This window comes from Dendrobates tinctorius, unplaced genomic scaffold (assembly GCF_039654945.1).
Source record: "Dendrobates tinctorius isolate UK_male_01 unplaced genomic scaffold, ASM3965494v1 ptg000040l, whole genome shotgun sequence".
Classification (NCBI taxonomy): Eukaryota; Metazoa; Chordata; class Amphibia; order Anura; family Dendrobatidae; genus Dendrobates; species Dendrobates tinctorius.
Window position 1 is genome coordinate 16,689,738 of NW_027361708.1, and position 17,796 is coordinate 16,707,533.

General features: G+C 45.2%; 1 protein-coding gene across 1 annotated transcript in view; it reads right to left on the reverse strand.

The window, feature by feature from the left end:
• NCOA4 (nuclear receptor coactivator 4) overlaps positions 1 to 14,584 on the reverse strand; it is a 95,886-nt gene extending 81,302 nt beyond the window's left edge. Inside the window, exon 1 of the mRNA XM_073574850.1 lies at positions 14,470 to 14,584. The gene's annotated coding sequence lies outside the window, so the exon portion shown is untranslated. The remainder of the gene's footprint in view (positions 1 to 14,469) is intronic.
• Positions 14,585 to 17,796: the final 3,212 nt, after the last annotated feature.

Consider the following 17,796-nt stretch of genomic DNA (forward strand, 5'->3'; position numbering starts at 1 on the left):
CTATCCTGCCCAGTGCCTGCACGCTGCGGGGAGAAGATTAACTTTATTCTCCCAGGCAGCAATGAGTTTTAGTCACGGGGCGGCACCGGTGCTCGTTTAGTCACCGCGCCAAATATAGAGTGGCGCCTGTAACCGCACCCCCAGCTGTGACTGGCACTCGCTCTGCATTGCGGCCGACTGTCAGTCAGGACCACCGAGAGCGCGGTTAGACACCTCACTGTTTTCTCAGAGCGGTGACTGAACCAGCCGCCTGTGCCACCCTCATGGCTTAAACCAAAAGCTGCCTGCAAGAATAAGGTTAATTTTCTCCTCGCAGCGTTTGGCTCCGGCGTTCTCCAGCAAAATGGCACTGGAGCTAGTGCATGCTCAGATTAACCTTAAGGTCTCCAGCAAAATGGCAACACTGGCTTAGCTAACGCAGGGATGACGGGGGGGGGGGGGGGCAAAGAGTGCTGTTACCCTAAGCCCTGCCCAGATCTATGCTACTTTTAACTGTATGAACATGTGCAGCGCGCTGATACAGTGGAAATCTGTGGCAGAGCAGATAGACGCCATCTCACTGCATTGCTGCTCTGTAGGCTGTAGTCACTTTAGTCCTGGCAGCCTACAAAATGGCAGGTCCAGAGGAGTGCACAGGACGAGAGTCTCAGCGTGATGACGTCACCACATTTGCGTGCCTGGGATCTGCTGCTGGACTTGCTGGTGTAAGGCGAGTATATGTTTAGTTTTTTCTTTTAAAATTAAGTTATAGTCACAATGTGTGGGGGCTAAGACAGGGAGACCCCATCATACAAAGAAGGGTGCTACTAAAGGGAGCCACCATCATACAAAGTGAGGGGCTACTAAAGGGGGCCATGACAGCGTGGGGGCTGCTAAAGGGAGCCATGACACAGCGTGGGGGTTACTAAAGGGGGCCCCATCATACAAAGTGGGGGGCTACTAAAGTGGGCCATGACAGCGTGGGGGCTGCTAAAGGGAGCCATGACACAGCGTGGGGGTTACTAAAGGGGCCCCATCATACAAAGTGGGGGGCTACTAAAGGGGGCCATGATAACGTGGGGGCTACTAAAGGGGGGCCATGACAACAGCATGGGGGCTACTAAAGGGGGCCCCCCCATCATAAAAAGTGGGGGGGTTACTATTGATGGCCATAACAGCGTGAGGGGCTACTAAAGGGGAGGAGAACAAGTGGCCACATGTCAGTTAGCAGTACACAACCGCTGAAGTGAACCAGCAGTGATCCCTCTAGTACATGCTACCGGCCGGGACTGTGCTCTCATCCTTGGATCACCGCCGAGCTAACTCACCTGGTACTCCGGCGGTTCTGAGAGACATGGGCACAAGACCAATGCATAAAGACATTCTCCTTCTCTTCACAGAGAATTTAGCATACAGACTATGGATGGCACACACCTCACGCAGTCTTAAGCAGGTACCAGCTCGTTCTCACTCTTCACAGCTGAGGTTGCAGTGCTTCTTCTAATCTGCCGTATGCTACACTGCTCTCTCTACTTTGGACATTTTACACTCCTTTAAGATCTTCATTAAAACCAACAGAGCAGCAGGTGACATACCTTTTGTGCTGGTGATGTGCAGGGAATGTAACAGAACACCTTATCATTCACTGTCTCCACTAATTTACTGTACAGCCTGTATTATTTTGAGGTAGTCATACTTGTAGCCCTCCATATCTATTTTTTTCTTCAAACCGTTCAGGTAACCACACAGCAGGCTAACCTCATATACATTTTTTTTTAATGAGACCTCTATTCTAATGTTATTATCCACCGTTTTACTACGCCATAAGCCTCCTCCTTTTTGTTCTAGAACAGTTGTACCTGATACACATGCTTCCCACGACCTCAAGAGTCGCTTGGTATGTATATTTTTAGAAGAGTTATAGCCTTAACAGGTTTTTGCAAAAAAATTTAATTTTTTTTGCACAGTTTAACCCCTTCCCGCCCTTTAACGCCACGTAGGAGTCATGAAAGTCGGTGCCAATCCAACCCATGACGCCTATGTGGAGTCAAGAATTCATAGCCCCCCTGCGGGTCGGGTGACCAGGGTCGCTAAAAGGTCACACGACCCACATGCAGAGGACCCTTTGTAGTTCACCCCGGGTGGGGTGGCTTAGCCCCCATGTGCCTACGATCGCTCTGATTGGCTGTTAAAATTGAAACAGCCAATCAGAGCGATCTGTAATATTTCACCAATGAATGGGTGGAATTAGGGTTAGGGGTGATATTAGGGTTAGGGATTAGGGTTGGAATTAGGGTTAATATTAGGGTTAGGAGTGGGTTTCGGGTTGGGATTAGGGTTAGGCTTGTGGTTATGATTAGGGTTGGGATTAGGGGTGTATTGGAGTTAGAATTGAGGGGTTTCCACTGTTTAGGCACATCACGGGGTCTCCAAACGTGACATGGCGCCACCACTGATTCCAGCCAATTTTGCGTTCAAAAAGTCAAACAGTGCTCCCTCCATTCCGAGCCCCGACGTGTGCCCAAACAGTGGTTTACCCCCGCATATGGGATATCAGCGTACTCAGGAAAAAATGCACAACTTTGGGGGTCTAATTTCTCCTGTTACCCTTGGGAAAATAAAAAATTGGGGGTTAAAAAAATTATTTTTATGGGAAAAAAATGATTTTTTATTTTCACGGCTCTGCGTTATAAACTTCTGTGAAGCATTTGGGGGTTCAAAGTGCTCAGCACACATCTAGGTAAGTTCCTTGGGGGGTCTAGTTTCCAAAATGGGGTAATTTGTGGGGGTTTCTACTGTTTAGGCACATCAGGGGCTCTGCAAACGTAACATGACGCCCGCAGACCATTCCATCAAGTCGGCATTTCAAAACGTCACTACTTACCTTCTGGGCCCCCACGTGTGCCCAAACAGTGGTCCCCCCCACATATGGGGTACTAGCATACTCAGGACAAACTGGACAACAACTTTTGTGGTCCAATTTCTAGTGTTAGCCTTGTGAAAATAAAAAAAAATTGCGGGCTAAAAAAATAATTTGAGGAAAAAAAATGATTTTTTATTTTCGCTGCTCTGCGTTATAAACTTCTGTGAAGAACTTGGGGGTTCAAACTGCTCACCACACATCTAGATAAGTTCCTTGGGGAGTCTAGTATCCAAAATGGGGTCACTTGTGGGGGGTTTCTACTGTTTAGGCACATCAGGGGCTCTGCAAACTCAACATGATGCCCGAACATTCCATCAAAGTCTGCATTCCAAAATGGCGCTCCTCCCTTCTGAGCTCTCCCATGCGCCCAAACAGTGGTTCCCTCTCACATATGGGGTATCTGTGTACTCAGGACAAATTGCACAACTTTTGTGGTCCAATTTCTCCTGTTACCATTGTGAAAATAAAAAATAGCAGGCTAAAAAAAATAATTTTCGAGGAAAAAAATGATTTTTTATTTTCACTGCTCTGCGTTATAAGCTTATGTGAAGCACTTGGGGGTTCAAACTGCTCACCACACATCTAGATAAGTTCCTTGGAGGGTCTGGTTTCCAAAATGGGGTCACTTGTGGGGGAGCTCCAATGTTTAGGCACACAGGGGCTCTCAAAACGCGATATGGTGTCCGCTAACGATTGGAGCTAATTTTCCATTCAAAGAGTCAAATGGCTCTCCTTCCCTTCCCTGCCGTGCGCCCAAACAGTAGTTTATGACCACATATGAGGTATCGGTGTACTCAGGAGCAATTGCCCAACAAATTTTAGGATCCATTTTATCCTGTTACCCATGTGAAAATGAAAAAATTGATGCTAAAAGAAAATTTTTGTTGGAAAAATTAAAATGTCCATTTTTTCCTTCCACGTTGCTTTAGTTCCTGTGAAGCACCTGAAGGGTTAATAATCTTCTTGAATGTAGTTTTGAGTAGCTTGAGGCATGCAGTTTTTAGAATGGTGTCACTTTTGGGTATTTTCACTCGTCAACTTTTAACCCTTATAAAGTCCTAACAAAAAAAAAAAAAAAAAAAATTGTTTCCAAAATTGTGCTGATGTAAAGTAGACATGTGGGAAATGTTATTTATTAACTATTTTGTGTCACATAACTCTCTGGTTTGACAGAATAAAAATTAAAAATTGCGACATTTTCTACATTTTCGCCAAATTTTCGTTTTTTTCACAAATAAACGCAAAAATTATTGACCTAAATTTACCACTGACATGAAACCCAATATGTCACGAAAAAAACAATCTCAGTCGCTAGGATGCGTTGAAGCGTTCCTGAGTTATCGCCTCATAAAGGGACACTGGTCAGAATTGCAAAAAATGGCCAGGTCATTAAGGTCAAAATAGGCTGGGTCATGAAGGGGTTAAAGGAGAAAGCAGCCTAGCTTTCATAATTCTCAAAACCAATTAGAAAAATAAATAAAATATACATTGTCCAAACTACCCCTCTGCTCACACAGATGTGGTCCTTGAATGGCAGAAGTCCAGATATCCAGGTCTTCAGAATCAAAGACCACGAACGGATTACCAGATGAAAGGAGCCAACTTCAAAGGTCTCAAGAACGATTGTTCCCAGCAAAATATTCACTAGTCTACAGTCTGCAAAGACATTCACTTTCTAAGAAGTCCTCAAGATGGTCAGAGTTTGTCCTTCAAGGTAACAAGCTGTAATTACAAGGAAGGTCAGCAGAGGTCTATAGATGAAAAACAGACCGTAAGCAACTTCAGAAAAACAAAAGCCTCAAGTTACAGAAAAATATGAGCTGAAACCGCAATCAGTGAGCAAAACAATGAGAGGAGGCAAAAATGTGCAGCCTCATAACCACAGAGGAAACCTAGGAACTGCCCCATTAACACTGGAAGGCTGACGGCCGCTCATTACTTGCCATAGCAGCCGGCTAAAAACACAATCTAATGAGCACAGCGCACAACACGAATCCAGTATACTCTGCACACAGTAACCCAAATAGCAATACACTTACATAGAATTGGGTTACACTCTTGCACAAAATGAACGAAATTATTTTAACCCCTTCATGACCTTGGGATTTTCCATCTTTCGCTCCCCTTCTTCCCAGAGCCATAATTTTTATTTTTCCGTCAATACACCATGTGAGGGCTTGTTTTTTGCGGTACGAGTTGTACTTTTAAACGACACCATTGGTTTTACCATATAGTGTATTGGAAAATAGGGAAAAAAAAATATCCAAGTGCGGTGAAATTGCAAGAAAAAAAAATAAGAGTGCAATTCCACTATAGTTTTTTTTCTTGCTTTTTTATTACCATGTTTGCTAAATGCTAAAACTGACCTGCCATTATGATTCTCTGGGTCATTATGAGTTCGTTGATACCAAACATGTCTAGGTTCTTTTTTAGTTAAAAAGTGAAAAAAATCCAAAGTTTGTTAAAAAAAAAAATGTGGCGCCATTTTCCGAGACCCGTAGCGTCTCCATTTTTCGTGATCTGGGGCTGGGTGATGGATTATTTTTTGCGTGCTGAGCTGACATTTTTATTGATACCATTTTGGAGTGGATACAATGCTTTGATCACCTGGTATTGCAATGTTGCAGCAACTTAAAAAAAAAACAAAAAAAAAAACAAAAAAAAAAAAAAAAAAAAGCAAAACCCATAATTCTGGCGTTTTGATTTTCTTTTCTCCAATAATACCCCAAATTTGTTATTATTATTTTGAATGGGGTAAAAAGGGGTGGTTTGAACTTTTTTTAATATATATTTTTTAAAAACCTTTTTTATACCTTTTTACTTACTTCAATTGTCTCCTTAGGAGACTTGAAACTGCGATCGTCTGATCTCGTGTCACACGTAGCAGTGCTGCAGCCCTGCCATGTGTAGCAAAAGTCATCATCTATGAATGCCGGCCATGGGCTGGTGTTCATAGATCTGCAATGCCAAGTACGGGGTCTTCTGCAGTCCCCTGGTTGTCATGCCAACTCATCGGCGCCCCGTGATCTTGCGACAGGGGCGCTGGTGGGAGTCGTTTGTGACGCACTTCCGGGGCACTCGTGTTAAATGCTGCTGTCAGTGATGGAAAGATGCGGGCTCAGAGCCAGAGCCCGCATCAAAGAGGGGGAGGTGACCTATGATGTACTTATAAGTCATAGGTCATGAAGAGGTTTTAAACAGTCCAAGGATTAAGGTGGAATAAGGCTCAGGTCACATCTTGTGAAACCAGTTTCTCTTGTGTTCTGGCCTTACTGGTGATTGTAAGCTCTAACGAGCAGGGTTGTCTAATTTTGCTTTAATTAATGTATTGTTAAGGTTGTTACTTGTGACTTGTGCTTGGAACTGTTGAACTAAAGCGCTGCGTATTATGTTGGCGCTATATAAAGATTATTATTACTGTAAAGGAAATTAGTAAAAGTACCGTATTTTTCGGATTATAAGACGCACCCCAAATTTTGAGGAGAAAAATGTGAAATTTTTTTTTTTTTTTTTTATAAAATGGTGGTACTTCTTATAATCCATACGTCTTATTACTTACCAGGGGTGGTGGCTGCAATGAAGCGGGGTCCCAGTGTCGCTTCTGGAGGAGGCAGGAGTGGGGGGTGATGCTGCAGGCCACAGGCTGGGATGAGGGGTTTTCCGATGTGCAGGGGGCTCTGCTGACATTTTGTGAGAGGCCAGAGCCCCCCGCAGTTCCATGGTTTACTATGCGTTGGACTCCGGGAAAATGGCGTTGCATGTGCAGACCGGAGATCATGGCACCAAGATCTCGGGAGGTGAGATCTCAGCGCTGAAATCTTATTTCCTGAGATCTTGGTGCCAAGATCGCCATCTGCACATACGACTCCCCCGGCCGTCATTTTCCCAACACATAGGAAACCATGGACCTGTGGGGGGGCTCTGGCCTTTCACAAAATGTCAGCAGAGCCCCTGCAGCACCGCCGGACAACCCCATTGTCCCAGCCTGCAGCAACGGTACCTGTAAGGTATATCCGCATTATAAGATGCACCCACCATCCACCCCCCCCCCCCCCAATTTTGGGCAAAAAAAGGGCGTCTTATAATCCTTCTAAAAGAATAGTAAAATCTACATTTCTTGCAGGCTAGGCATGTGCTATACAACACGAGCCATGCACATACCCTTCCCATGGACTCTCATATGCATAGGAAAGTGCCATCTATTCTGCAGTGTTTGCTGCGTTTTTATCAGGGTACATTTGTCTCTCGTGAATGCTGAGAAAGTTTAGTGCATTAAAAAAAATAATCTGACTCAACTTCATCAGGTTTTGGCACCAAAAACGCAGCAAAACCCGATACCTGGGTTTTTTGCACCACCCAATAATGGCTTCAGTGGGTGAAAGCCGCTGAAAGAAGCGACATGTTGCATTTTGCAAAAACACGGCTCTGACAAAACAGTAATGAGAAAAAAAAACACGCTGCGAGCATGAGATTTCTGAGATTTCAGACTTTGCTGGTAGTGTGAAACGCAGCTGAAAATGTGCAGAAAAAAACCACAAACGAGTGAACATGGCCTCAGGCGACGTTCCCACAATGAGAATTTAGTGTTATTTTCTCAGCCATTTCTGCACCTTGCAGGTAAACTCCGTTACATTTTCATCACGATTTTGCCGTTTTAGTCTCTTTTCGATCCATCACGTGACCAATAAAGCTGCTCTCTTTGCTGTTACTTCCATGTATCTGACAAAACTTAATACATACAGTAATTTGTGCGACAGATGATTGTTTTTACCAGTGGATTTTCCGCATGTAATGCAAATCTATAGGGAAAATTCACATGAACGCCAGCAAGAGAAACTGACGTCACAGATTTCACGCATCACAGGTCACATTATGCTACATAAAAATAAAGTGCTCTTTTCTGAAGCACAATGCGGTTATATAAGGGTATGTGCACACGTAGTGAAATCTGCTGCGCAGCGGTTTTGGCTCTGCGGAAATGCAGCAGATTCTGCTGCGTTGTACAGTACCTTTATTTTCAATGGAAAAAAAAAAAAAAAACGCAGTGCACATGCTGCGGATTTTTCCGCGCGGTTTTGCTGCGGTTTACAATCCGCAGCATGTCAATTGTTTGGTGCAGAAACGCTGCAGTTTTACACCCCATCCATTATGAGGTGTAAACCGCAGGGCAAAACCGCAGGACTTTTGTCCTGCGGTTTTCTCTACAAAATCCGCACACCCAAAAAACTACGTGTGCACTTACCCTTAGAGTAAGAAAACTGCGCAGCATCAAAAACTTCTTGTGGGAACTTACAGACGGCAGTAATGTGGCCACATATATGTTAGGGAAGACACATGGGACACGGCCAGACATCTCAGGAGCCAGACAATTACAGCACATACACGGCACTGGCACCGCACTTTACACTCCCTGACATGTAAATAAAAGCTTATGACCTGACGTTAAATTCATCCATTGGTTGTATAAATTATTCTTTTGAAAGCTGAAACCCTCCGAAATGTGGTTTAGGTTAAGAAAATAAATTGGCATCAATGCATAAATATTGATCATTTAATGGACACAGAATGGTCAGATATTGGCAAGACAAAAGTTTTATCGCCTGGTCCCATAATGCACCCAATCCTAGTTTACAGCCTCAAATGTGCTCAGTAAATGATCGGTTAATTAGTGGGTGTGTATAAAAAGAAACCCAGCACTCCAGACCTTCACTTGAGCTCTGACAACATGCCAAAAATCCACCCTGCGACCAAAGCCTGGAATATCAAGAGGCTGAAGACCAGATTCACTGCAGAGGTGGCTGGCACCTTTAATGTGTCTCAGCGTCAAGTACAAAGAATTAAAAAAATATTCGAAGAGACTGGAGATGTGTTTGACAAGCCCAGATCCGGCAGACCCCGCAAGACAACTGCTCAGGAGGAACGTTTGTCGGTTAAAAAATCCAAAGCAAGCCCCTCTTCCACTGCAACAGAGCTCCAACAGGCCTGGTCACCTCAAGTCCCTGTGTCAACTAGAACAGTTTGTAGGATTCTGTCTCGAAATGGCCTCCATGGTCAAATCAGTGCCCAGAAGCCAGCACTAAACAAAAGGCAAATAAAAAACTGTGTGGCATTTGCAAAGTCCCACGGCCTGCTAAACAGATAGACGCTGGAAAAGTGCCAGAAGGTGGATTTCTCTGATGAATCATCAGTAAACTTACACCACAGCCGCCACAAATACTGAAGGAGAACTACTGGAGCCCATATGGATCCAAAATACACACAGAAAACAGTTAAAATTTGGTGGTGGAAAGATCATGGTCTGAGGTTACATTCAGTATGGGGGTGTGCGAAACATTTGCAAGGTGGAAGGCAATATCAATAGCCTAAAATATCAAGTATTAGCATAGCCTCTTATACTCCATATCATAAAAGGGGTCAAATTCTGCAGTAGGATGGTGCTCCATCTCATACATCCATCTCTACAACAAAGTTCCTCCAGGCAAAAAAGATCAAGGTGCTCAAGGACTGGCCAACCCAGTCACCAGACATAAACATCATTGAGCATGTTTGGGGTAGGATGAAAGAGGAAGCTTGGAAGACAAAATCAAAGAATGTAGATGAACTCTGGGAGGCATGTAAAGGGGGTTTTACACATAGCGATATCGCTAGCAATATAGCTAAAACGTCACTGATTTTGTGACGTTATAGCGATATCGCTATGTGTGATACTTACCTCCGACCGGCTCCCCCGCTGTCCATCGCTGGTCGCGCGGCTCCATTTCTCGTCGTCTGCTTCCTGCGGTGTGAAACGAGCGACGCGGGCGGGAGGACATCAGGATCGCTGTGTGCGAGAGGTGAGTATCGTGCGCTGCGTCGCTGCTGCATCGCTGTGAGATCTTCCTATGTGGAAGCTCACTAGCGATCATTTAGCGATGCACCAGCGATCCTGACCGGGTCGGATCGCTCGTCAGATCGCTGGTGCATCGCTAAATGTAAAAGGGCCTTTAGACTGCATTCTTTGCCATTCCTGAGGACTTCATTATTAAATTGCATGAATCATTGTTGAACCGCATGGATGCAGTCCTTCAAGCTCATGGAAGTCACACAAAATATTAAATATGACTAATAGCGCCACAACTTCATTCACCAATGTTATGCAACATATATTTAAATGTATTTTAATTTAGTTATTTGAATATCACATTACTTTCTGTGGCCGACAAAACTTTTGTCTTGCCAAAATCTGACCATTCTGTGCCCATTAAATGATCAATATTTCTGCATTGATGCCAATTTATTTTCTTAACGCAAACCACATTTCGGAGGGTTTCAGCTTTCAAAAGAATAATTTATATAAACAATGGAGGAATTTAACATCAGGTTATAAGCTTTTATTTACATAAGAGCCAGGCTCACATAGCGTTAACACAGCCCGTTCAACGCATAGCGGTCATCAGCGCTAGCGGTGACGGCGCCTCAGACGCTGCAGCCCGCGTCCGAGGCTCCGTCAGTGAATAACAGCACGTCGCAAACGCGTGCCACTTTACGGCATACATCGCAATGCGCCACATAATGGGGGTCTATGGCGGCGTTAACGGACTGCCATAACGCAGTGTGACCCCAGCCTAACATGGATAAGCGACAAAACTTTTGTCAGGGAGTGGCTCTTATTCTATCCATTTCTTGGCAGATAACATCGGTGCTCACTCACAGGCCAAAGACAGTAACTGGAAAGTCACACACACTGCTTATCAGGGCTGTGGAGTCAGTAAGCCACAGTTGCGGCTCCGACTCCTGGATTTTATCAGGCTCCGACTCAGACTCCGGCTCCGACTCCTTCATAAATGGCCAATTCATAACAAATTTACTGTTGTAAAATATTAAACATCGTGCTTATTCAGTTTCTCACCATCATATAAGTAATCAGACCACAGAGCAAAAACTACATTTATTAGAATACAATTAGAATATAGCAAATAACTTTTATAAACTTTTCTAAACTGTAAGTAAATATGCAATAAACACTTTTATGCAGTTAATAAGAAGAAATCTATAAATTTGTCCTCAGAAAAAGTATTGCCTCTGTCAGATCCTCCTTCATGGATGCCCTCAAATCTGATCTAATTATTTTGAGAGCAGAGAACAACCTCTCTACACTAACTTGTGTTGGTGGCAAAGCAGTAACCACTCGGGCAACATCTCTGACAATGTCAGGATACAGAGGAATCGCTTGTTGCACTGTTATTTTTGATGAACGGTCAAATTTCTCAATTTCTTTTAGTGCACATGAAAAATTCTGCTGAAATGTACTGGCTGTGTTCCTTGATGGGGATGACTCTTCTTCTATGCGGGAACGCTTTGCACGGTCCTTGTGATCCAATTATTTTTCAAAATTAAATTCTTCATCAGTTGATGATGAGGGTGAAGATGTGGCAGGACGACCAAATTCTTCTTGTTCCTCCTGACTGTTCTGCAACCCTTTCATCCTTACTGCTATTTCAAACAGAGCTTCTTTTCCTTTACTTAGCTGTTGATCATCTAGAAGAATCCGATGCATTGGGTCTACATAAACAGCTGCCAAAAGAATGTTATTTTGTAATAGTAGCTCCTCTCTCCGTTTCATTGATGTAGCAATGCCACTTGCAATTAACCCTCCTCTTTGGGACAGGCGAAACATCAGGTTCTTCCACTCCTTTAAGAAAATACCTGGAGTTAAGTCCTCTGCTTGTAATTTTTTAGTCACTGTAAATGGGTGCTCTAGCAATTTTTCCAGCTCAGTCACCTGATTCCACTGACTTTCATTTAGCGTCAGTTGAGGGTTAGCCATGTCTACAAGAAAGGTTTTCAGTTCAACCAAGCGCTGAATCATTAAGTAAGTACTGCCCCATCGTGTGGCTTGATCAATAATTGCCCCTTTTCCAGCACGTCTCTTCAAAATTGAGTCAACTTTAGGGGTTCTGGCAACAGTAGCCAATTTTCTCACCTTGCCAATCAGTGCAGCAGCATGTCCTTCTTGCAGACTGTCTCTTATAGCCAGCTGTAGCATATGCACAACACAGCGCATGTGATGAATGAAAGAACATATTGACACAGTTTCAACAAGATCATCTACACTATCATGTTGCTGTTCATCTGAAGCAACTTCAGTTTGCTCCTCAGTTACAATACTGTGTTCCTCTATTTCAAACATTTCTGTGTCTGTGGACCCAGAATGTTCTTCTAGCTGCTGGTCACCATCATTACTCTCATTCATTAGCTTAATAGTACTTATCATATTTGAAGCATTGTCAGTTACGACAGAAAGAACTTGCTCTTTTTTAAGTTCATAGTCTTGCAGAACCTTTTCCACCAAGACCTGGAGAAACTCACTGGTGTGATGAGCTTTGGTGTCTTTTACTGCCAATGTCTTGGTAACCATTTCATTTTTGTCACAAACAAATCGGACATTGATGGCAAAATAGTTCACTCTGTGACGTGTGCAGGCATCCATTTTAAGAAACAGAAAGCGTCCCTTGAGAGTTTTTTTAAGTTCTTCCTTTTGTTTAAAAGCTTCTTCGATTACTAATTTTCTAATACTCTCTCTCTCCAGAGAAACACCAAGCTTGCGGGCCATTTCCCCATTCAGACACATAAAAGCTGGTCGTGAAAATAATGAAATAGGCACACTATCCTTTACAACAAGCTCTATGATCTGTTTTTTAAATGTATCTACTGTCATTGTCACAGTAACTTTGTCACTGACAAAATATCTTGCAACTGATGGCTGCAAAGTTCTCTGCTCCTTTGTTTGGCTGGAAGAGCTGGGCACTGGTTCATTGGTTTGGATGCAGTCTTTCTCATCCACTGCTTTCAGTACTTCTGGATGAAAGCGCTGTAAATGTCTCTTTAGATTAGAAGCTCTGGTAGGAGCATTTTTATCTTTGCCTGAATATGCACTCATCTTGGCTTCACAGCATTTGTTTTCGTCTGGATCACTTGTCATACACTGACAGACATAATGTTTTCTATCTTGAGTGATGATGAAATGTTCAAATACAGCTGATTTAATGTGATGCTTCTTTGACATTCTCAGGTTTTTAATTCTGCATTCACAATCCAAATGACAATTGTTTTTCCTAAAAACAATTGTACAAAATTATTGCCAGGTCGTACAACTGATATAGTGGTCAGTAATACTGTTATTATTCCTCATGTACTCACAGTTAACTGATGCAAAGTTTGTTGAAAGGATAATACTTCTTACAGTCTTCCTCTTCTGAGTAGCAGGCAGCTGTGAGATGCTTGGAAGACGCACACCTAGTATGATCTAGTCTAGAGGAGGAGCTTTACTACTAAGAATTTGCAACACATTTTCACTTTCAGTTTCATACATTGTAAGTAGGGGGGTTGGGGCAGCATGAGGTTAACCAAGTATAAGATTAGATAAGGGCAGTGGAGAACAGTGACACACAAGAAGTAAGAAATGTCTCTATCTCCAGCAGAACTGCTTATCACTGTTGTTCATAGTTTGATAGAACATATATATTTGAGTAACATTTATAAAATTCATATGAAAGTTCAATTATGAAATATTAATACATTTTTTTTAAAGCTGGAGTCGGAGTCGGTACATTTCTACCGACTCCGACCAAAATTAACTCCAACTCCACAGCCCTGTTGCTTATTGCCTAGGTGAGCAATCACTGAGGTGTGAACGAGGCTTCACCGCTCTCCCTCTAGTGAATCACCACTCTGCCTCTCTATATAGCGCCTCACCACTCTCCATCTGCAGTGAATCACCACTCTGCTTCTCTCTATAGCACCTCTCCTATCCCACTATAGCAAATCATCTCTCTGCCTCTTTATATAGCGCCTCGTCGCTCTCCCTCCCTCTGTATAGCGCCTCGTCGCCCTCAATCTCCCCATATAGCGCCTCGTCGCTCTCCCTCCCTCTGTATAGCGCCTCGTTGTTCTCCATCTCCCCATATAGCGCCTCGTCGCTCTCCCTCCCTCTGTATAGCGCCTCGTTGTTCTCCATCTCACCATATAGCGCCTCGTCACTCTCCCTCCCTCTGTATAGCGCCTCGTTGTCCTCCATCTCCCCATATAGCGCCTCGTCGCTCACCCTCCCTCTGTATAGCGCCTCGTCGCTCACCCTCCCTCTGTATAGCGCCTCGTCGCTCACCCTCCCTCTGTATAGCGCCTCGTCGCTCACCCTCCCTCTGTATAGCGCCTCACTGCAGCACAAGCACCTTTTGTTTTTCACAGGTGAAGACAACTGTGGGACATGTGCGCCCGCCTGGGAATGGTGTATTATAATTCGCCAGTACAAAAAGACAACATGAAGAAAATCCTCAATGGGCGCTAAACTGAGGCGCGTTGTGTAACCCTCAGGCCTACAGGGAAAGGGGAGGAGACGGCGCCGCCACGGATCAGAAACAACCGCCCTGCTCCCTGCACCCGTGTTATGTAATGCGGGGACGCGTCCACCGCCCCTCACTGACCCCTTCAGGGGCCCCCAGCACCCGTGCGCGGAAAGCGGACAGTGTCCCAGCTCGGCGGCGCTAGGTCAGGGTCATACTTAGAGCTGCAGAGTGGTTGTCACTCACCGCTTGGTTTCAGCAACACACCGATAACAATCCGCCCTGAGGCCGAGACCGGGAGCCCCGTACCCGTATGGTGCGTACTCACTCCGTGTGGGGAAAAAAAGAAAGAGAGAGCGGAAATCTCGCGAGAATATAAAAAAAAAAATCCTGCGGTTAGAGATGGCCTGTAAGCTCAGTGCTGCCACTTAGTGGTTGGAGACAGTATTGCAGGGTGTTTGTTCATGGGATCAGGGAGCAGAGGGCGGAATGTTAGGCGACCGGCGTGTCTGAGGACCGTGCAGCCGGCGGGATGGATCACGGAGCAGAGGGTGGAATGTTAGGCGACCGGCGTGTCTGAGGACCGTGCAGCCGGGGGGATGGATCACGGAGCAGAGGGTGGAATGTTAGGCGACCGGCGTGTCTGAGGACCGTGCAGCCGGGGGGATGGATCACGGAGCAGAGGGCGGAATGTTGGGAGACCGGCGTGTCTGAGGACCGTGCAGCCGGGGGCATGGGATCACGGAGCAGAGGGCGGAATGTTGGGAGACCGGCGTGTCTGAGGACCGTGCAGCCGGGGGGATGGATCACGGAGCAGAGGGCGGAATGTTGGGAGACCGGCGTGTCTGAGGACCGTGCAGCCGGGGGGATGGATCACGGAGCAGAGGGCGGAATGTTGGGAGACCGGCGTGTCTGAGGACCGTGCAGCCGGGGGCATGGGATCAGGGAGCAGAGGGTGGAATGTTAGGCGACCGGCGTGTCTGAGGACCGTGCAGCCGGCGGGATGGATCACGGAGCAGAGGGTGGAATGTTAGGCGACCGGCGTGTCTGAGGACCGTGCAGCCGGGGGGATGGATCACGGAGCAGAGGGTGGAATGTTAGGCGACCGGCGTGTCTGAGGACCGTGCAGCCGGGGGGATGGATCACGGAGCAGAGGGCGGAATGTTGGGAGACCGGCGTGTCTGAGGACCGTGCAACCGGCGGGATGGATCACGGAGCAAAGGGTGGAATGTTAGGCGACCGGCGTGTCTGAGGACCGTGCAGCCGGGGGGATGGATCACGGAGCAGAGGGTGGAATGTTAGGCGACCGGCGTGTCTGAGGACCGTGCAGCCGGGGGGATGGATCAGGGAGCAGAGGGTGGAATGTTAGGCGACCGGCGTGTCTAAGGACCGTGCAGCCGGGGGCATGGGATCACGGAGCAGAGGGTGGAATGTTGGGAGACCGGCGTGTCTGAGGACCGTGCAGCCGGCGGGATGGATCACGGAGCAGAGGGTGGAATATTAGGCAACCGGCGTGTCTGAGGACCGTGCAGCCGGGGGCATGGGATCACGGAGCAGAGGGTGGAATGTTAGGCGACCGGCGTGTCTAAGGACCGTGCAGCCGGGGGCATGGGATCACGGAGCAGAGGGTGGAATGTTGGGAGACCGGCGTGTCTGAGGACCGTGCAGCCGGCGGGATGGATCACGGAGCAGAGGGTGGAATATTAGGCAACCGGCGTGTCAGGACCGTGCAGCCGGCGGGATGGATCACGGAGCAGAGGGTGGAATGTTAGGCGACCGGCGTGTCTGTGGCGCGCATTCATTTTTGATGCTGCGTTTTTTTTTCTCTCTTTGGCTATGTACCCACGTATGCAGAAAAACCGAAAAACGGACTCCTTCCCAGGAAAAACGCACTTTTTTTGCACGTTTTTTACAGGAGCATCCTCCTGCTCAAAGAATATAGTTAGAAATGCGGATTTTTCCGCGAAATTAATGAGCATGCTGCGTTTTTTACCACAATGCTTTTTTTCACGGAAAAAAACGCATCAATATGCACAAAAAGTGCAGAATTCATTAACCCCTTAAGCCCCAAGGGTAGTTTGCACGTTCATGACTGGGCCAATTTTTACAATTCTGACCACTGTCCCTTTATTAGGTAATAACTCTGGAACGCTTCCATGGATCCCGGTGATTCTGAGACTGTTTTCTCATGACATACTGTACTTCATGTTAGTGGTAAAATTTAATTCAAATAACTTGCGTTTGTGAAAAAAACGGAAATTTGGCGAAAATTTTGCAATTTTCCAACTTTGAATTTTTATGCCCTTAAATCACAGCGATACGGCACACAAAAAACTTGATAAGTAACATTTCCCACATGTTTACTTTACATCAGCACAATTTTGGAACCAAAATTTTTTTTTGTTAGGAAGTTATAAGGATTAAAAATTGACCAGCGATTTCTCATTTTTGCAACACCATTTTATTTTTAGGTACCACATCACATTTGAGGCCACTTTGAGGGGTCTATATGATAGAAAATACCCAAAAGTGACACCATTATAAAAACTTCACCCCTTAAGGTGCTCAAAACCACATTCAAGAAGTTTATTAACCCTTTAGGTGTGTCACAGGAATTTTTTGAATATTTTAAAAAAAATGAACATTTAACTTTTTTTCACTGAAAAAATACTTCAGGTTCAATTTTTTTTTACTTTACCAAGGGTAACAGGAGAAATTGGACTGGAAAAGTTATTGTGCAGTTTGTCCTGAGTACGCTGATACCTGATATGTGGGGGGGAACGACTGTTTCGGCGCATGGCAGACCTCAGCAGGGAAGGAGCGCTGTTTGACTTTTTCAATGCAAAATTGGCTGGAATTCAGATCGGACGCCATGTCGCGTTTGGAGAGCCCCTGATGTACCTAAACAGTGGAACCCCCCCCAAGTGACCCCATTTTGGAAACTAGACCCCCCAAGGAACTTATCTAGATATGTGGTGAAAACCTTGAACCCACAAGGGCTTCACAGAAGTTTATAACGTACAGCGGTACAATTAAAAAATCATATTTTTTCCACAAAAATGATCTTTTCACCCCCAATTTTTATTTTTTCAAGGGTAACAGGACCCTAAAAGTTATTGTGCAATTTGTCCTGAGTACGCTGATACCCCATATGTGGGTGTAAATGACTATTTGGGTGCAAGGCAGAGCTCGGAAGGGAAGGAGCGCCATTTGACGTTTTTGGCTGGAATTGAGATCGGACACCATGTCGCGATTGGAAAACCCCTGATGTACCAAAACAGTGGAAACCCTCCACAAATGACCCCATTTTGCAAACTAGACCCCCCCAAGGAACTTATCTAGATGTGTGGTGAGAACTTTGAACCCCCAAGGGCTTCACAGAAGTTTATAACATACAGCCATACAATTAAAAAATCATATTTTTCCCACAAAAATGATCTTTTCACCCTCAATTCTTATTTTTCCAAGGTAAAAAACAAAAGTAGCACACACCAACATAGCTAATAAAATGGGGCATAAAATGTAATGTACGCTATATAGTAAAAGGATAACCCCATAATACTCCTGGTGCTG